The sequence below is a fragment of the Drosophila obscura genome, unplaced genomic scaffold (assembly GCF_018151105.1).
Source record: "Drosophila obscura isolate BZ-5 IFL unplaced genomic scaffold, ASM1815110v1 contig_191, whole genome shotgun sequence".
In the NCBI taxonomy this organism is placed as follows: domain Eukaryota; kingdom Metazoa; phylum Arthropoda; class Insecta; order Diptera; family Drosophilidae; genus Drosophila; species Drosophila obscura.
This window is the reverse complement of record NW_024542780.1, coordinates 419,119-436,781: the sequence shown is the minus strand read 5'-3', so window position 1 is coordinate 436,781 and position 17,663 is coordinate 419,119. Positions and strand designations below refer to the sequence as shown.

The following is a 17,663-nucleotide window of genomic DNA, read 5'->3' as shown; positions in this document are numbered from 1 at the left end:
TTCCAATTCTTGAAGATAGTCTGATGTCTGGTTCTCCAATTGTACAGTTGCTGGCGAAGGGGGTGTCGTTGGTAAGCGTATGTCCCCAAATCGAGTGTAGGTTGATTTGACTTCACTGATTGTTGTGCTGAAGGTACTGATGCTTATTTCTGTATTGCGAGCAGTGCATCCAGATGACAATGAGAGCAAGCCAGTTCCTTCCAGTTTTATGGTTGACGGAGACCCGTTGCAAACTGCCTGAAGTCTCATTGTAGAGTGTGTTGCAAAAATCCATTTATTTGCTTGCTGAGTTTTGGACCACACCATGTCCGCCTTCGTGTCGGTCACTTCACATAAAGGTGCTGTTTTATTGTTAAACAACTGAAACTCACAGCGATTGTCGACATTGAAGACTGTTTGATGATCAAAGCAGATGTATTCTGCGTTGCGTAATTTAAAGCAGCGTCGAAATTCTTCTGGAGTAAATCCTCTCGGTGAGTGTTTACAGTGATTATGGTCGTTTTGAGATTGAACAAGCTCCAACTTGTTGAGTCCCAGACAGGAATCGGCATGATACTGAAAACTTTGAGCTGAAATGTTGAAACTAACGGTAGTGTCACCTTGAAAATGACGTGTGTGGTAGTCAGCCCTAGGTATGACTGAATTAGATGATCGCCATGATATGTTCCTCTTTCTCGGCTGATGGTTGCCACTTGTTGTTTCAATACCTTTAGGCGGTTGTCCATGGCTGACTTATCCTTCCTGATCACGTTCATTGTGGAGTCGACAATTGACGTTTGATTTCGTTGGTTTGTACCTTTTCGATTACTTTGGCCATTTTCTCAGCATATGTAGAGTCAAGTACACCGAACAGCTGGTGTGCTACGTTTCCTACTATATCCAGCGGTGATCTGCGTTGTCGAGAGGCCTTCATTAGCATATTTCCTGTTTGTAGTTCTTTGTACAAATGTTGAAAGTGTTGAAATATGGAGTTGCACGCTGGAACATTTTTTAGTTCAGGGCACATGTGTCTTAGTTCGGACATTCCGGCTGACATGACTTGCATATCCTTCCAATATGGATCCAAGTCGTAGTATACAATCATGGTCCATTCGGAAGTGGTCATTCTTGAGGTTCCAAGTTTCTCATAGAATATTCCAGGCTTGTTTGCAAATTGCGTCACATTTATTGATTGTGAAAATGCTAATGGCAGCATGAGAAGTAACACTACCAATGTGGATGTTAGTATAGGTAATGATAACCTTTTTCGCTGTGTTGGTGGCTCCTCTATTTCCGCAATGTCTTGAATAGCATTTTTGGAGCGTTTTGTTGCTACCTCCTCTGAGAATAATGGGGCGAGACGACTGATGGGCGTTTGTATACGCCGGACGATGTTTTGACATCAACCACTCGTACATGGTTGTCTTGCCCAGGATAAGTTTTGATGATGCGACCCATTGGCCACTTCATTACTGGAAGGTTGTCTTCCTTCACCAAAACTAATAATCCTTCGGTCACGTTTGGAGCGATGGTTTTCCATTTATGCCGAGTTTGTAGTTCGTGGAGGTATTCCGTAGACCATTGTTTCCAAAATGCATGTTTTAAGCGTGAAACCAATTCCCAGCGTTTAACCAGAGTTTTCTCTTGACGATCAGTGTTGACGTCAGGTGCTGCGGTCAAAGGTTCACCGATCAGGAAATGCCCTGGAGTAAGTGCATTTGTCTCTGTTGGATCATTTGACATTGGAGTTATGGGTCGGGAGTTGAGAATTGTTTCAATTTCGATTATGACTGTGTTCAGCTCCTCGAACGTCAAGGATGCTGCTTCTGTGGTTGTAATTAGCTGATTTTACCGATGTGGCCCGAGGAGGAATGAATTAAAAATCCCCTTTTTATACCCGTACTCAAAAAAGAGTTAAGGGGTATATTAGATTTGTGGTAAAAGTGGATGTGTGCAACGCAGAAAAGGAAACGTTTCCGACCCCATAAAGTATATATATTCTTGATCAGCATCAATAGCCGAGTCTATATAGCCATGTCCGTCTGTCCGTCTGTCCGTCTTGATGAGCGCCTGGATCTCAGAGACTATAAGAGCTAGAGAAACCAAATTTGGTTTCCAGACTCATGTGATATCACACTGCTACAAGTGTATTTCAAAATTTCGACCCCGCCCCCTTCCGCCCACACAAAGAACGAAAATCTGTGGCAGGCACATTTTTAAAGATACGATAAAACTAAAAACGCAGTATCGTAGAGAATGCCCATATCTACCAGATTGCCGAATCTGAATTAGATAGGATCATAATTATAGCCAGAATGAAGAAATTAATTTTCAGTTGCTTCCCCTCCCCCTCCCGACAACGACAACGCAACTCATTTTCCTTCTCGCTCGCACACTCTGCCTCGTTCAGTGCGCGAGCAACCCCTAGCGGAGGAGATGTAGAATATGAATGGAACATGTACAATCTACATGTTAGATGTAGAATAGACATTGTATATGTAGATGTAGATAGCAGATGTAGCAAAAAAATGTAAAATGTAAAATTTTTTTTTTTCTAAAATTCTAAAAAATCATAAGCTCAAAAATGTATATACTGACTGAGTACGGGTATAAGTAGAGTCGCGTCCCCAGAAGCGACTCACACGTTCCTTCTCGTTTTTATTGCAATGATTTGTGATCAGAGCATGTGCCTTTTCGATAAATATTGCTTCTTTCAATTCCTTTAGCTTGTTATTTGCGCCGACGAAATTTGTTGCGTTGTCGAAGATTGCCCATGATCTGGTGCATCAGCTTTGATCTGGCTCTGGTGCACTTAATACAGCTATGTATGATGCTTCTAGCCATCGTCTTGTCGTTGATAATCCAATATTGTTGTCTTGCGATTGCCCTTAATGCATAAGCATTTTGACTATTGGGTCGTTGTACGGTAGCAGGATTAGATGTTTTGCGTCGAACGGAATTTGAGCTTCTTCGAGTCTTCCGCCAACTCGGATGAGCTCATCATCTCCTAGTAAGGGAGATAACGAAATGATCGAACTCTTTTTATCCACTATTTTCTAGCTTTTTTAACTGTTTTAAATCCGCTGTGAACTCAACCTGTTGAATCGTTCGTAGGATCATAGTGAGAGCACGCCTTAGATCTCCTGCTTAGCATTTCTCTCGAGATTGCTGGGCTCAATGATGGGTGGTTTTGTCCATTTATCTCCTGATCCGTGCAAGAATAATGGTCCGTATAGCCATAGACTATGAGGACATCTGCTGCGTTGTTGGCTGATGAAACATGACGCCATTGTAATTGATTAGTCAATGCCTGGAATTTGGCGATTCGATTTGCCACGAAGCTGTGGTATGTGGACGCCGATAAGTTAATCCAATCCAACGTCCTCTTTAGGGATTCCTTGCAAGAGCTGGTCGTTGTTGGAGCACCATTTGCGAAGTTTAAGGCCGAACGGTAGCAATATTTTATTAAGTTCTTGTTGAACTTCCTGAATGGTATCCGCGCCAGTGAGACAGTCGTGCACATAGAAATGGTTCTTCAATGCAGCAGATCCACTAGGTAATCTGTTTTGGATGCGAGTTGCCAAATGATCCAGACATTTCGTTGCCAGGAATGGAGCAGATGTGATCCCATATGTAACTGTTTTTAAGCGATAGTACCTGATATCTTCAGATGGATTGTTTCTCCAGACTATCATCTGATGAAATTGATCCTCGGGATTTATCCACACTTGTCGGTACATTTTCTCGATGTCCGCTGTGAATACGTACTTATGTATACGAAAACTTAGTAGAATGGACATAATTTCGTTTAGAGATTTTCCGCTTGTTGATTTGCATGATGCATCAAAAACAACCCGTAACTTTGTGCTGGTGCTCTCAGGTTTGAATACACAGTGGTGTGGTATGAAATAGTGTCTCTCCGGCACTTGTGTTGCTGGGACCATCTTTATGTGTTCATTCTTTATATTCATTCATGAATTCCACATAGCCTTTCAAGGTGTCTGGTGAAATCCGTCGCTCTAATGCCAGGAATCTTTTCGTTGCAGTTTCCAAAGACCCCCCCAGGGCTGAAGAGTGTTCGGAAAATGGGAGTTTTACTATCAACCTGACATCCGATGCTGTTTGTAAGTTCTCTATAAAGTCAGCTTCTAAGTTGTCCAAAGTCCAGAATTTTCCCATTAGCTCGTTGAGTCCAATTGCACAAATGGATGAGGAGTTGCGTGCAGACCTGATTTTTCCTGCCACAATCCATCCCAATTTTGTATTTTGCAGCAACGGGCCTCCTGAATTTAGCTGTTTTTGATCTGGGAGTAGTAGCGAATTGTTAGCTTCACAGCAACAGCAACAACAGGAATAGCCCAAATATATATGTATATATATGTTTAGATTGCTGATGCAATAATTATGATTATTATTATTTAATTATTATTTAATTATTTTTGCACAATACATATATTTCGTACTCTTGTATGTGTTGCTGTGACATACAAAACAGTCAGGGATCAAATAGTTAGAGCGAGACAACCATTGCGTTACAGTAATGCATATGTATTGGAGATCAACCGGCCTTCTGCTGGTTTCTCGGTTCAGCTCACTCTTGAAAACATAATTGGCGTGGCAAGTCGAGTCGAAAAGAATTAAAGGAATAAAGGAATATTTAAATACAAATTTGGCGTGCTTCTTTACTTCGGAGACTAGACTGTAAAATCCAATAGGTTATGGGCCCAGTCACATCGGAGTAAAAGAAAAACATTTAAAAACAAAGAATTAAGATTTGTATTAAAAGAAAAAAAATTACGTGCCATTGTGAAATAAAACGAGGACCGGCCGCTGTATCTGTGAGTGTGTGCGTGCGCGTCTCTGTGCTTTGGCTGTGTGTACGTGAAGAAGGAGAATGGATAAAGAAAAGAAAAAAGAAACATCAAACCGTTTGACGGCGAGAAATATTCCATCTGGAAATTTCGAGTAAAAGCGCTGTTGGCCGAACACAATGTTTTAAAAGTAATAGAAGATAATGATAAAACAGTGGGTGACAATGAACAGTGGATGAAAGCTGAACTAACAGCGAAAAGCTTGATAATAGAATTTTTGTCAGACTCGTTTCTGCATTTTCGCAACTTCCGACAATACAGCAAAAGAAATTCTAACAAATTTGGACGCCATATACGAGAGAAAAAGTTTGGCATCTCAGCTTTCAATCCGAAAGCAATTATTGTCATTAAAACTGAAACCCGGTTTCAATCTCATAAGTCATTTCAACGTATTTGATGACCTGGTTACAGAACTAATAGCTTCTGGTTCTAAAATTGAGGAGGTGGATAAGATAGCTCATTTGTTGATGACACTCCCTTCGACTTATGATGGTATTGTGACTGCTGTAGAGACTTTGTCTGAGTCCACATTGACATTAGGTTTCGTGAAAAATCGGCTTTTGGACCACGAGATTAAGTTGAGGAATGCTAGCAAAGACACGAGCTCGAAAGTTTTACAGGCGGTAGGAAACAACCAGCAAAGTGATAGAAAAATATTTAAAAATATTAAAAACAAAAATAAAAAGTTTCAAAGGAAAAATAGATAAAAAGAATATGAAGTGTTACCACTGTAATAAGATGGGTCATTTTAAAAGGGATTGCTATGCTTTAAAGAACCTTCAAGAAAATCTGCCAAAACAAGCACAGACAGCTGCCGCAGCTCAGCAGAATGGCGCCTTCGCCTTCATGTTACAAAGATCCAAACACATGCAAAGAAAAGATGGCGTGTTTTTTGTTTTGGATTCTGGTGCGTCCGACCATATGGTCAATGATAAGAGTCTTTTTGAAAGATTTGATGTTTTGGAGCAACCGATTGAAATCACAGTCGCCAAGTGTGATGAGTACATATACGCCACAGCAATGGGTGTGGTTCAAGTTAGTAATAATTGGCAACAAAATATTACGTTGAAAAATGTACTGTACTGTGAGCAGATTCCGCAAAACTTGCTATCTGTCAAAAAGATGCAAGAGGCTGGAATGACGATCGAGTTCTCAAAAGATGGTGTAAAAGTAACCAAACATGGTCAAATCGTTTTTAAGGGTAAGTGCTCATCTACCATACCGATTGTTGAATTTAATTTATGCCATAGGGCATATTTAACAAATAATAATATTAATATGGATCGATTGTGGCATGCACGTTTAGGGCATATGAGTGAAGGGAAACTAAAGGAAATTATACGAGATAAAATGTTTGAAGATATTGATCTATTAAAATCGATTAAATTTGATTATGACATTTGTAAAGCTTGTGTTAAAGGAAAACAAGCCAGATTGCCATTTCCCAAATTTAAAAGTAAAGATTATATTGATAGAGCTTTATTTGTTATTCACTCAGATGTTTTTGGCCCTATTACACCCCCTACAATTGATGGTAGAAATTATTCTGTAATTTTTGTGGACCAATATACTCACTATTGCGTGACCTATTTAATAACTCAAAAGTCTGAAGTATTCGATTGTTTTAAAGATTTCGTAGCAAAATCTGAAGCTCATTTCAATTTAAAGGTTGTGAACTTATATATAGATAATGGAAGGGAGTATTTGTCAAATGAAATGAAAAACTATTGTGTTGAGAAAGGTATTACTTATCATTTGACAATCCCACATCCCACATCCCACGTTACAAGGTAGTAGGGCATACTTCGAGGCTTAGCATTAGAAAATACACCCGTTTTATCTTTTACAAATTAATTTTATTGGTCAGTTCTACTGCATCGACTTGTCATCGGCATTATCGGCATCTCCTTTTCTTCCTACCACGCATACACACAAACATTCTTCTGATGTGTTTTTTTTTGCATGTAATTAGGAAGAACGGCTATCGATTGCGTCAGCCGATATTTACAGTAACTTCCCTGCAGTTCTGGCTGTCACGGCATGAAAGTGTCATAGGAAAAATTGTTCGAGCTCGACGTCGACAAAGGCAGCGACGTCGACGTCAGCATGAAATTCTGACCAGCTTCAACTGCTGTAGATCGACCCTAACTCTTCCACTCTCACGCATTTCGTCTCCTCAAAGGGATGAGGGGAGAAAAACCGATTATTTGGTGCAATCTTTAGTTGCGAGCGGCTGTGATTTTTTTGAGTTGAGCGTCTATTTATATGTTTATTCCTTTTAAAAGTGGTTTTTTAGTGTTTTTAAAGTCAGGTAAGTGGATTCAGTGATTACAGTGCGCGTTGTTAGTTAAATTAAAGTTGTACATGGGTTTCGCAAGAACAAATATGTTTAGATTCTAGAACATTCAAGCGGTGTGGTCCCGTTAACCATGTGCAACACTGCGCGTGTTTGTTTTTGCTCGAGGAAACCCATGTAACTGCAAATACAGCATTTTTAATTACAAGATATATATGTTCAAATTGACTTATTTATTTACAGATCAAAACATTTCTGAAGTCAAAATCAAAATATTAGTCCAGGAGTAATTGTTTAAAATGCCTCAAAGGTAAAATCAAATTTCATATGTGTATTGCTTTATGCAAATCTGAACATAACTCAGAAGTTAGTTCAAAAAATATTACCTTCCGTGGCTAAATATTTTTATTTTTTATATCATTTCAGGAGCATTGGTGCTTATTAACCTGATCGAGTCAGTTAAGGAAGGCCCTACAGATAATTAAAAACGAGAAGGAACGTGCGAGTCGCTTCTGGGGACGCGACTCTACTTATACCCGTACTCAGTCAGCATAAACATTTTTAAGCATATGATTTTTTAGAATTTTAGAATTAAAAAAAAAATTTGACATTTAACATTTTTTTGCTACATCTGCTATCTACATCTACAATGTCTATTCTACATCTAACATGTAGATTGTACATGTTCCATTTAGATTCTACATCTCCTCCGCTAGGGGTTGCTCGCGCACTGAACGCGGCAGAGTGTGCGAGCGAGAAGGAAAATGAGTTGCTAGATTGCGTCAGGTGGGGGAAGGGGAAGCAACTGAAAATTAATTTCTTCATTCTGGCTATAATTATGATCCGATCTGATTCAGATTCGGCAGTCTGGTAGATATGGGCATTCTCCACGATAATGCGTTTTTAGTTTTATCGTATCCTTAAAAATGTGCCTGCCACAGATTTTCGTCTTTTGTGGAGGCGGAAGGGGGCGGAGCGAAATTTTGAAATACACTTGTAGCAGTGGGATATCACATGAGTCTGGAAACCAAATTTGGTTGCCCTAGCTCTTATAGTCTCTGAGATCTAGGCGCTCATCGAGACAGACAGACAGACAGACAGACATGGCTATATCGACTCGGCTATTGATGCTGATCAAGAATATATATACTTTATGGGGTCGGAAACGTTTCCTTCTCTGCGTTATACACATCCACTTTTACCACAAATCTAATATACCCCTTAACTCTTTTTTGAGTACGGGTATAATAATTAAATCAATGAAAAATCTAGAAAATCTGTGTAAAATAAATATATTTACTTTTATTTGAATGAAGTGTTTAAAGATATTTTTGGGTGGCTTTCACTTATGAAATTATCCGTGAAATTCCGTTAAATTTAATGAGAAGTCTCACAGGTGATTTCATATAGGACATTTCAAAAGAGTCACGAGTGATTTCATATGGGATATTTCGAATGAGTTACGAGTAATTTCATTAAGGGCATTTTCGGAAGTTTCCCGAGTGAAATCACTCGTGGCTTACACGTATAAGCCACCGGTGAAATCACTAGAAAATTCAGTGACAATTTCATATGAAGTTTCACGAGTGACAAAAGCGGACATGTCCATACAAATTTCATCTGGAGTTTCACCAGTGATTCACCAGTGGCAGAGAACATGCCATGAGTGATTCACCGAATGAATCACGAGTGAAAAGTGACTTTTGGAACTGCAGGGATTAGAATAGTTGTTAATGTGTGTTTGTGTGTGTGGGATTTGGTATGCATACGGTACATAAACCGTTTACAAATTTGTCGTCGCAACTACGTTTCCTACGTCGAGCAAATGAGGGTCTAAAGACACGTCGACAGCCTCTGTTGATTGCAGTTGTAGAGAATGAGTGAACAGGCAGTGATGGTACTGTTTCTGATACTGATTTTATTCAACAAAGTTAAATTCTATTTATAGGTAACAAAAGGTACAGAAAGTGCTGAGTCTAGTAAGAATATGGTAAAAGGGAATTGGAATTAATATTGAATTGATTTGGATTTAATATGATATTGTGTTATTGGGCAATTGTGATAGTCAGCAATTGAACCAGTGTTTTTGCCCTCTGAAGAGCGATCGCATCGTTGGCAGAAATTGCTGCAGAAGCGGTTATTGTTGACTCAGCTACAATGCTTTCTCATTTACTATTATGTCTCCCGTTACATGGGTCGACCTGACTTATTCGATAAGTGTAATATTAATTAATGCATAAATATGCGACTGAACATTCTCCCGGCCTGGTGTTCAACCATCGCCCAAGTCGACTGAAAAGCGGCGAGGAATGGGGATCGGGGGTGATGATCCGCGTGGCTCTGCTTGGTTGATTGTTGACGGCCTTGGGTTCCATGATTGATACTTCTTCCGGAGAATGAACGCAATAATCAATAGCATTGATATTGCTAGGGCAGCATAAGTAGCGATTTGATGATGCTGCACTGCACCCACTAATTGCAGTCGTAAATCTTCCAATTCTTGAAGATAGTCTGATGTCTGGTTCTCCAATTGTACAGTTGCTGGCGAAGGGGGTGTTGTTGGTAAGCGTATGTCCCCAAATCGAGTGTAGGTTGATTTGACTTCACTGATTGTTGTGCTGAAGGTACTGATGCTTATTTCTGTATTGCGAGCAGTGCATCCAGGTGACAATGAGAGCAAGCCAGTTCCTTCCAGTTGTATGGTTGACGGAGACCCGTTGCAAACTGCCTGAAGTCTCATTGTAGAGTGTGTTGCAAAAATCCATTTATTTGCTTGCTGAGTTTTGGACCACACCATGTCCGCCTTCGTGTCGGTCACTTCACATAAAGGTGCTGTTTTATTGTTAAACAACTGAAACTCACAGCGATTGTCGACATTGAAGACTGTTTGATGATCAAAGCAGATGTATTCTGCGTTGCGTAATTTAAAGCAGCGTCGAAATTCTTCTGGAGTAAATCCTCTCGGTGAGTGTTTACAGTGATTATGGTCGTTTTGAGATTGAACAAGCTCCAACTTGTTGAGTCCCAGACCGGAATCGGCATGATACTGAAAACTTTGAGCTGAAATGTTGAAACTAACGGTAGTGTCACCTTGAAAATGACGTGTGTGGTAGTCAGTGTTCCTTCGGCTCGCATTAGCCTGTATAATTGTATCACATTTTGTGTTGTGACAGGCAACATTTGATCAACTGGCAAGTGATCCCGGATTTGGTCTAGTTGCTCTCTTAATTGCTCAGGAGATACTAGCGTTGGGCTAATTGTCCGATGGTGAATGCCGATTAATACATCAGATATGTCAGACTGCATACGTTGAAGACTCGTTGTCAGCAGAGTTAGTTGTGCTGTGAGCCCTAGGTATGACTGAATTAGATGATCGCCATGATATGTTCCTCTTTCTCGGCTGATGGTTGCCACTTGTTGTTTCAATACCTTTAGGCGGTTGTCCATGGCTGACTTATCCTTCCTGATCACGTTCATTGTGGAGTCGACAATTGACGTTTGATTTCGTTGGTTTGTACCTTTTCGATTACTTTGGCCATTTTCTCAGCATATGTAGAGTCAAGTACACCGAACAGCTGGTGTGCTACGTTTCCTACTATATCCAGCGGTGATCTGCGTTGTCGAGAGGCCTTCATTAGCATATTTCCTGTTTGTAGTTCTTTGTACAAATGTTGAAAGTGTTGAAATATGGAGTTGCACGCTGGAACATTTTTTAGTTCAGGGCACATGTGTCTTAGTTCGGACATTCCGGCTGACATGACTTGCATATCCTTCCAATATGGATCCAAGTCGTAGTATACAATCATGGTCCATTCGGAAGTGGTCATTCTTGAGGTTCCAAGTTTCTCATAGAATATTCCAGGCTTGTTTGCAAATTGCGTCACATTTATTGATTGTGAAAATGCTAATGGCAGCATGAGAAGTAACACTACCAATGTGGATGTTAGTATAGGTAATGATAACCTTTTTCGCTGTGTTGGTGGCTCCTCTATTTCCGCAATGTCTTGAATAGCATTTTTGGAGCGTTTTGTTGCTACCTCCTCTGAGAATAATGGGGCGAGACGACTGATGGGCGTTTGTATACGCCGGACGATGTTTTGACATCAACCACTCGTACATGGTTGTCTTGCCCAGGATAAGTTTTGATGATGCGACCCATTGGCCACTTCATTACTGGAAGGTTGTCTTCCTTCACCAAAACTAATAATCCTTCGGTCACGTTTGGAGCGATGGTTTTCCATTTATGCCGAGTTTGTAGTTCGTGGAGGTATTCCGTAGACCATTGTTTCCAAAATGCATGTTTTAAGCGTGAAACCAATTCCCAGCGTTTAACCAGAGTTTTCTCTTGACGATCAGTGTTGACGTCAGGTGCTGCGGTCAAAGGTTCACCGATCAGGAAATGCCCTGGAGTAAGTGCATTTGTCTCCGTTGGATCATTTGACATTGGAGTTATGGGTCGGGAGTTGAGAATTGTTTCAATTTCGATTATGACTGTGTTCAGCTCCTCGAACGTCAAGGATGCTGCTTCTGTGGTTGTAATTAGCTGATTTTACCGATGTGGCCCGAGGAGGAATGAATTTAAAATCCCCTTTTTATACCCGTACTCAAAAAAGAGTTAAGGGGTATATTAGATTTGTGGTAAAAGTGGATGTGTGCAACGCAGAGAAGGAAACGTTTCCGACCCCATAAAGTATATATATTCTTGATCAGCATCAATAGCCGAGTCTATATAGCCATGTCCGTCTGTCCGTCCGTCTGTCCGTCTATCCGTCTTGATGAGCGCCTGGATCTCAGAGACTATAAGAGCTAGAGAAACCAAATTTGGTTTCCAGAGTCATGTGATATCACACTGCTACAAGTGTATTTCAAAATTTCGCCCCGCCCCCTTCCGCCCACACAAAGGACGAAAATCTGTGGCAGGCACAGTTTTATAGATACGATAAAACTAAAAACGCAGTATCGTAGAGAATGCCCATATCTACCAGATTGCCGAATCTGAATTAGATCGGATCATAATTATAGCCAGAATGAAGAAATTAATTTTCAGTTGCTTCCCCTCCCCCTCCCGACGACGACAACGCAACTCATTTTCCTTCTCGCTCGCACACTCTGCCGCGTTCAGTGCGCGAGCAACCCCTAGCGGAGGAGATGTAGAATATGAATGGAACATGTACAATCTACATGTTAGATGTAGAATAGACATTGTATATGTAGATGTAGATAGCAGATGTAGCAAAAAAATGTAAAATGTAAAATTTTTTTTTTTCTAAAATTCTAAAAAATCATAAGCTCAAAAATGTATATACTGACTGAGTACGGGTATAAGTAGAGTCGCGTCCCCAGAAGCGACTCACACGTTCCTTCTCGTTTTTGTTGCAATGATTTGTGATCAGAGCATGTGCCTTTTCGATAAATATTGCTTCTTTCAATTCCTTTAGCTTGTTATTTGCGCCGACGAAATTTGTTGCGTTGTCGAAGATTGCCCATGATCTGGTGCATCAGCTTTGATCTGGCTCTGGTGCATTTAATACAGCTATGTATGATGCTTCTAGCCATCGTCTTGTCGTTGATAATCCAATATTGTTGTCTTGCGATTGCCCTTAATGCATAAGCATTTTGACTATTGGGTCGTTGTACGGTAGCAGGATTAGATGTTTTGCGTCGAACGGAATTTGAGCTTCTTCGAGTCTTCCGCCAACTCGGATGAGCTCATCATCTCCTAGTAAGGGAGATAACGAAATGATCGAACTCATTTTATCCACTATTTTCTAGCGTTTTAACTGTTTTAAATCCGCTGTGAACTCAACCTGTTGAATCGTTCGTAGGATCATAGTGCGAGCACGCCTTAGATCTCCTGCTTAGCATTTCTCTCGAGATTGCTGGGCTCAATGATGGGTGGTTTTGTCCATTTATCTCCTGATCCGTGCAAGAATAATGGTCCGTATAGCCATAGACTATGAGGACATCTGCTGCGTTGTTGACTGATGAAACATGACGCCATTGTAATTGATTAGTCAATGCCTGGAATTTGGCGATTCGATTTGCCACGAAGCTGTGGTATGTGGACGCCGATAAGTTAATCCAATCCAACGTCCTCTTTAGGGATTCCTTGCAAGAGCTGGTCGTTGTTGGAGCACCATTTGCGAAGTTTAAGGCCGAACGGTAGCAATATTTATTAAGTTCTTGTTGAACTTCCTGAATGGTATCCGCGCCAGTGAGACAGTCGTGCACATAGAAATGGTTCTTCAATGCAGCAGATCCACTAGGTAATCTGTTTTGGATGCGAGTTGCCAAATGATCCAGACATTTCGTTGCCAGGAATGGAGCAGATGTGATCCCATATGTAACTGTTTTTAAGCGATAGTACCTGATATCTTCAGATGGATTGTTTCTCCAGACTATCATCTGATGAAATTGATCCTCGGGATTTATCCACACTTGTCGGTACATTTTCTCGATGTCCGCTGTGAATACGTACTTATGTATACGAAAACTTAGTAGAATGGACATAATTTCGTTTAGAGATTTTCCGCTTGTTGATTTGCATGATGCATCAAAAACAACCCGTAACTTTGTGCTGGTGCTCTCAGGTTTGAATACACAGTGGTGTGGTATGAAATAGTGTCTCTCCGGCACTTGTGTTGCTGGGACCATCTTTATGTGTTCATTCTTTATATTCATTCATGAATTCCACATAGCCTTTCCAGGTGTCTGGTGAAATCCGTCGCTCTAATGCCAGGAATCTTTTCGTTGCAGTTTCCAAAGACCCCCCCAGGGCTGAAGAGTGTTCGGAAAATGGGAGTTTTACTATCAACCTGACATCCGATGCTGTTTGTAAGTTCTCTATAAAGTCAGCTTCTAAGTTGTCCAAAGTCCAGAATTTTCCCATTAGCTCGTTGAGTCCAATTGCACAAATGGATGAGGAGTTGCGTGCAGACCTGATTTTTCCTGCCACAATCCATCCCAATTTTGTATTTTGCAGCAACGGGCCTCCTGAATTTAGCTGTTTTTGATCTGGGAGTAGTAGCGAATTGTTAGCTTCACAGCAACAGCAACAACAGGAATAGCCCAAATATATATGTATATATATGTTTAGATTGCTGATGCAATAATTATGATTATTATTATTTAATTATTATTTAATTATTTTTGCACAATACATATATTTCGTACTCTTGTATGTGTTGCTGTGACATACAAAACAGTCAGGGATCAAATAGTTAGAGCGAGACAACCATTGCGTTACAGTAATGCATATGTATTGGAGATCAACCGGCCTTCTGCTGGTTTCTCGGTTCAGCTCACTCTTGAAAACATAATTGGCGTGGCAAGTCGAGTCGAAAAGAATTAAAGGAATAAAGGAATATTTAAATACAAATTTGGCGTGCTTCTTTACTTCGGAGACTAGACTGTAAAATCCAATAGGTTATGGGCCCAGTCACATCGGAGTAAAAGAAAAATATTTAAAAACAAAGAATTAAGATTTGTATTAAAAGAAAAAAAATTACGTGCCATTGTGAAATAAAACGAGGACCGGCCGCTGTATCTGTGAGTGTGTGCGTGCGCGTCTCTGTGCTTTGGCTGTGTGTACGTGAAGAAGGAGAATGGATAAAGAAAAGAAAAAAGAAACATCAAACCGTTTGACGGCGAGAAATATTCCATCTGGAAATTTCGAGTAAAAGCGCTGTTGGCCGAACACAATGTTTTAAAAGTAATAGAAGATAATGATAAAACAGTGGGTGACAATGAACAGTGGATGAAAGCTGAACTAACAGCGAAAAGCTTGATAATAGAATTTTTGTCAGACTCGTTTCTGCATTTCGCAACTTCCGACAATACAGCAAAAGAAATTCTAACAAATTTGGACGCCATATACGAGAGAAAAAGTTTGGCATCTCAGCTTTCAATCCGAAAGCAATTATTGTCATTAAAACTGAAACCCGGTTTCAATCTCATAAGTCATTTCAACGTATTTGATGACCTGGTTACAGAACTAATAGCTTCTGGTTCTAAAATTGAGGAGGTGGATAAGATAGCTCATTTGTTGATGACACTCCCTTCGACTTATGATGGTATTGTGACTGCTGTAGAGACTTTGTCTGAGTCCACATTGACATTAGGTTTCGTGAAAAATCGGCTTTTGGACCACGAGATTAAGCTGAGGAATGCTAGCAAAGACACGAGCTCGAAAGTTTTACAGGCGGTAGGAAACAACCAGCAAAGTGATAGAAAAATATTTAAAAATATTAAAAACAAAAATAAAAACAGTTTCAAAGGAAAAATAGATAAAAAGAATATGAAGTGTTACCACTGTAATAAGATGGGTCATTTTAAAAGGGATTGCTATGCTTTAAAGAACCTTCAAGAAAATCTGCCAAAACAAGCACAGACAGCTGCCGCAGCTCAGCAGAATGGCGCCTTCGCCTTCATGTTACAAAGATCCAAACACATGCAAAGAAAAGATGGCATGTTTTTTGTTTTGGATTCTGGTGCGTCCGACCATATGGTCAATGATAAGAGTCTTTTTGAAAGATTTGATGTTTTGGAGCAACCGATTGAAATCACAGTCGCCAAGTGTGATGAGTACATATACGCCACAGCAATGGGTGTGGTTCAAGTTAGTAATAATTGGCAACAAAATATTACGTTGAAAAATGTACTGTACTGTGAGCAGATTCCGCAAAACTTGCTATCTGTCAAAAAGATGCAAGAGGCTGGAATGACGATCGAGTTCTCAAAAGATGGTGTAAAAGTAACCAAACATGGTCAAATCGTTTTTAAGGGTAAGTGCTCATCTACCATACCGATTGTTGAATTTAATTTATGCCATAGGGCATATTTAACAAATAATAATATTAATATGGATCGATTGTGGCATGCACGTTTAGGGCATATGAGTGAAGGGAAACTAAAGGAAATTATACGAGATAAAATGTTTGAAGATATTGATCTATTAAAATCGATTAAATTTGATTATGACATTTGTATAGCTTGTGTTAAAGGAAAACAAGCCAGATTGCCATTTCCCAAATTTAAAAGTAAAGATTATATTGATAGAGCTTTATTTGTTATTCACTCAGATGTTTGTGGCCCTATTACACCCCCTACAATTGATGGTAGAAATTATTCTGTAATTTTTGTGGACCAATATACTCACTATTGCGTGACCTATTTAATAACTCAAAAGTCTGAAGTATTCGATTGTTTTAAAGATTTCGTAGCAAAATCTGAAGCTCATTTCAATTTAAAGGTTGTGAACTTATATATAGATAATGGAAGGGAGTATTTGTCAAATGAAATGAAAAACTATTGTGTTGAGAAAGGTATTACTTATCATTTGACAATCCCACATACACCCCAGCAAAATGGTGTGTCTGAGCGTATGATTAGGACACTCACTGAGAAAGCTCGTACTATGGTTAGTGGAGCGAGCATAGATAAACGTTTTTGGGGTGAAGCTGTGTTGACAGCAACCTATTTAGTAAATAGAACTCCAAGTAGAGCATTACAAAAATGCAAAAAGACACCTTTTAAAATGTGGCATAAGAGGAAGCCAAAGCCGCTTTTAATAAATCTTTACGCCACCCAAGTATTTCGGTTTCGTTAATTAGAACGAGAAGGAACGTGTGAGTCGTTTCTGAGGACACGACTCTAATTATACCCGTACTCAGTCAGTATATACATTTTTGAGCTCATAATTTTTTAGAACTTTAAAATTAAAAAAAATAATTTTAATTTTACATTTTTTTGCTACATCTGTTATCTACATCTACATATACTATGTATATTCTACATCTAACATGTATATTATACATGTACCATTTAGATTCTACATCTCCTCCGTTAGGGGTTGCTCGCGCACTGAACGCGGCAGAGTGTGCGAGCGAGAAAGAGAATGAGTGGTTGGTTTCTTGCAGGAGGGGGCGACGGAAGCAACAGAAAATTAATTTCTTCATTCTGGCTATAATTATGATCCGATCTGATTCAGATTCAGCAATCTGGTAGATATGGGCATTTTCTACGATACTGCTGTTTTATCGTATCTTTAAAATTGTGCCTGCCACAGATTTTCGTCCTTTGTGGTTGGAGAAGGGGGCGTGGCGAAATTTTGAAATACACTTGTAGCAGTGTGATATCACATGAGTCTGGAAACCAAATTTGGTTACCCTAACTCTTATAGTCTCTGAGATCCAGGCGCTCAACAAGACGGACGGACGGACGGACAGAGAGACATGGCTATATCGACTCGGCTATTGATGCTGATCAAGAATATATATACTTTATGGGGTCGGAAAATTTTCCTTCTCTGCGTTACACACATCCACTTTTACCACAAATCTAATATACCCCTTAACTCTTCTTTGAGTACGGGTATAAAAACTATTCTAAATTTTCATGGCGCCCCCGGGTGGACGTAAAGAATAAATAAAAAGGCAACAAAGAAAAGTGACAGTGACACAGTGTAAAAACAGTGTAACAAAAATACGCCAACATTAGTTATAAATAATATAACTAAT

The 17,663-nt window shown here is 39.7% G+C and overlaps 1 long non-coding RNA gene across 1 annotated transcript; it reads left to right on the top strand.

Annotated features, from left to right (window-relative positions):
• The first annotated feature begins 7,297 nt into the window (after positions 1–7,297).
• On the top strand, positions 7,298–7,610 carry LOC121404249. The gene is made up of 3 exons (XR_005967830.1): positions 7,298–7,323; positions 7,390–7,456; positions 7,573–7,610. It is a non-coding gene; the product is annotated as an uncharacterized LOC121404249 (long non-coding RNA).
• The last annotated feature ends 10,053 nt before the right edge of the window (positions 7,611–17,663 follow it).